This window comes from Chiloscyllium punctatum, unplaced genomic scaffold (genome assembly GCF_047496795.1).
Source record: "Chiloscyllium punctatum isolate Juve2018m unplaced genomic scaffold, sChiPun1.3 scaffold_628, whole genome shotgun sequence".
Taxonomy (NCBI): domain Eukaryota; kingdom Metazoa; phylum Chordata; class Chondrichthyes; order Orectolobiformes; family Hemiscylliidae; genus Chiloscyllium; species Chiloscyllium punctatum.
In genome coordinates this window covers 7,501-10,000 of record NW_027310362.1, presented here as the reverse complement: position 1 = coordinate 10,000, position 2,500 = coordinate 7,501, and the positions used below count along the sequence as shown (strand labels likewise).

Here is a 2,500-nt window from a genome sequence, read left to right as displayed (position 1 = left end):
GACGAACGGAATGTGCAGGGTGGGGGGGAAAGGCCAAGCGCTCCGACGCCGGAGGGCTCCGGAGTCTGAACTTAGGGGGACAAAGAGGACGGGTCCTCTGCGACACCCCAGCCGCGCTCTCGCCAGCCAAGGCGAGTGCGATTGATTGCCAAACGACCCTCAGACAGGCGTGGCCCCGGGAAGAACCCGGGGCCGCAAAGTGCGTTCAAAGTGTCGATGATCAATGTGTCCTGCAATTCACATTAATTCTCGCAGCTAGCTGCGTTCGTCATCGACGCACGAGCCGAGTGATCCACCGTCAAGAGTTGTCTGAGTTTGTTTTAGGTCTCTCCCTCGCCAGAGGAAAGCGACCCGGACCGCACATACGCTCCCCACCTTGAGCTACAGCCACCTGCACGCCGGCGTGCGGGCGGAGCAGGGTGGCGTGAAGCGATGGGGAGCACCATCCTGGTGCGGCCCGCAGAAACATACGTCTATTGGGGGGAGGAGGACAGGGCGCCCAAGAGGCGATGCGTGCCCCAACGCACCGCAGCGACGGAGGCAGGATCACCGCCACCATGTCGCCCGCCTAGTATCACGAGGCGTGCAGCAGCTTTGCCCTAGGAAAAGCAGAGGCGGGAACGGGCACCGGCCATCGGTTCGGCAGCGTCACTGACGCGTGCACGTGGCGGCGTGTCGGCGAGCGGACTTCCTGCGAGGAGGCGGGGGCGGCACTCGCCCGAGCAGACGCCCGCCCGGCCCAGCCACCGCCGAGGTGGACTGGGAGTCGCGGCAACGGCTCGTCATACTCGTTCCCACACTCACAGCGCAGCTTGCCCGCAAGCCACCGACCACCGATCGACGCCAGGCGCCCCGACCGAGAGCGGGATCGCTCGTTCGCCCTGCTGGCAGTTCGCTGGGGATCACTACTGCACGGAGCTCGGAGACCGACGGGCGGCAACTCGAGAGTCTTTAAACCACCACCCCCATCCCGCAAGTGCAAAGAGGCTGTATACGCACAGACGGGTGAGGGGAATAGGTACCCCGTCGGGTTTGAAGGGAGCGTGACTAGATAGCAACGATGTAAACCCAGCCGATTTGGGAGCGAAAGACCGGCGCCTGCATCACCGGCTTCGTTTCCCGTGGCTGGAGAGTACACCGAAACCCTCCGTCTGTCGCGAGCTCCCGACGACGCGGTGCCGCCAAGCAGCAGGGCCGGACCTGGTGTGGCTCCCCTCGTCGATCACAGACCGGTCGGCACTACTGACGAGACGGTGGAACGGGCTTCGCCCCTTGTGACGAAGGGTGATGCGAACCCGCCCGCCCGCGTGCGTTCGGGGTGGACTCGGCAAACGGAGATTTGAAATCGGAAAGTGTCCTCCTGCCCCGCGCAGGTAGGCGCCCAACAGTTGTGGGGGGTTTGGCGGTGACCACGGCTGCAGGGCCTGCTACCCCGACGAGCTCTCCTGCTGGCCCCGAAACCACCCTCGCGAGACAAGTTGAAACGGAAACGGGCGTACCCCCAAGCCGACGATCCTTTCTTATTTGTTACTTTTTTTTTCACTTGCTCGAGTTGTGGCGATTTGGCGGTGACCACGGCTGCAGGGCCTGCTACCCCGACGAGCTCTCCTGCTGGCCCCGAAACCACCCTCGCGAGACAAGTTGAAACGGAAACGGGCGTACCCCCAAGCCGACAGAGATCCTTTCTTATTTGTTACTTTTTTTTTTCACTTGCTCGAGTTGTGGGGGTTTGGCGGTGACCACGGCTGCAGGGCCTGCTACCCCGACGAGCTCTCCTGCTGGCCCCGAAACCACCCTCGCGAGACAAGTTGAAACGGAAACGGGCGTACCCCCAAGCCGACGATCCTTTCTTATTTGTTACTTTTTTTTTTCACTTGCTCGAGTTGTGGGGGTTTGGCGGTGACCACGGCTGCAGGGCCTGCTACCCCGACGAGCTCTCCTGCTGGCCCCGAAACCACCCTCGCGAGACAAGTTGAAACGGAAACGGGCGTACCCCCAAGCCGACGATCCTTTCTTATTTGTTACTTTTTTTTTCACTTGCTCGAGTTGTGGGGGTTTGGCGGTGACCACGGCTGCAGGGCCTGCTACCCCGACGAGCTCTCCTGCTGGCCCCGAAACCACCCTCGCGAGACAAGTTGAAACGGAAACGGGCGTACCCCCAAGCCGACGATCCTTTCTTATTTGTTACTTTTTTTTTCACTTGCTCGAGTTGTGGGGGTTTGGCGGTGACCACGGCTGCAGGGCCTGCTACCCCGACGAGCTCTCCTGCTGGCCCCGAAACCACCCTCGCGAGACAAGTTGAAACGGAAACGGGCGTACCCCCAAGCCGACAGAGATGCTTTCGCTCCTGTTACTTTTTTTTTCACTTGCTCGAGTTGTGGGGGTTTGGCGGTGACCACGGCTGCAGGGCCTGCTACCCCGACGAGCTCTCCTGCTGGCCCCGAAACCACCCTCGCGAGACAAGTTGAAACGGAAACGGGCGTACCCCCAAGCCGACAGA

The 2,500-nt window shown here is 61.7% G+C and overlaps 1 non-coding gene across 1 annotated transcript; it reads right to left on the bottom strand.

Annotated features, from left to right (window-relative positions):
- Window positions 1–153: 153 nt before the first annotated feature.
- On the bottom strand, window positions 154–307 carry LOC140473513 (5.8S ribosomal RNA). Its single transcript, XR_011958384.1, has one exon. It is a non-coding gene; the product is annotated as a 5.8S ribosomal RNA (ribosomal RNA).
- Between the last annotated feature and the right edge of the window lie 2,193 nt (window positions 308–2,500).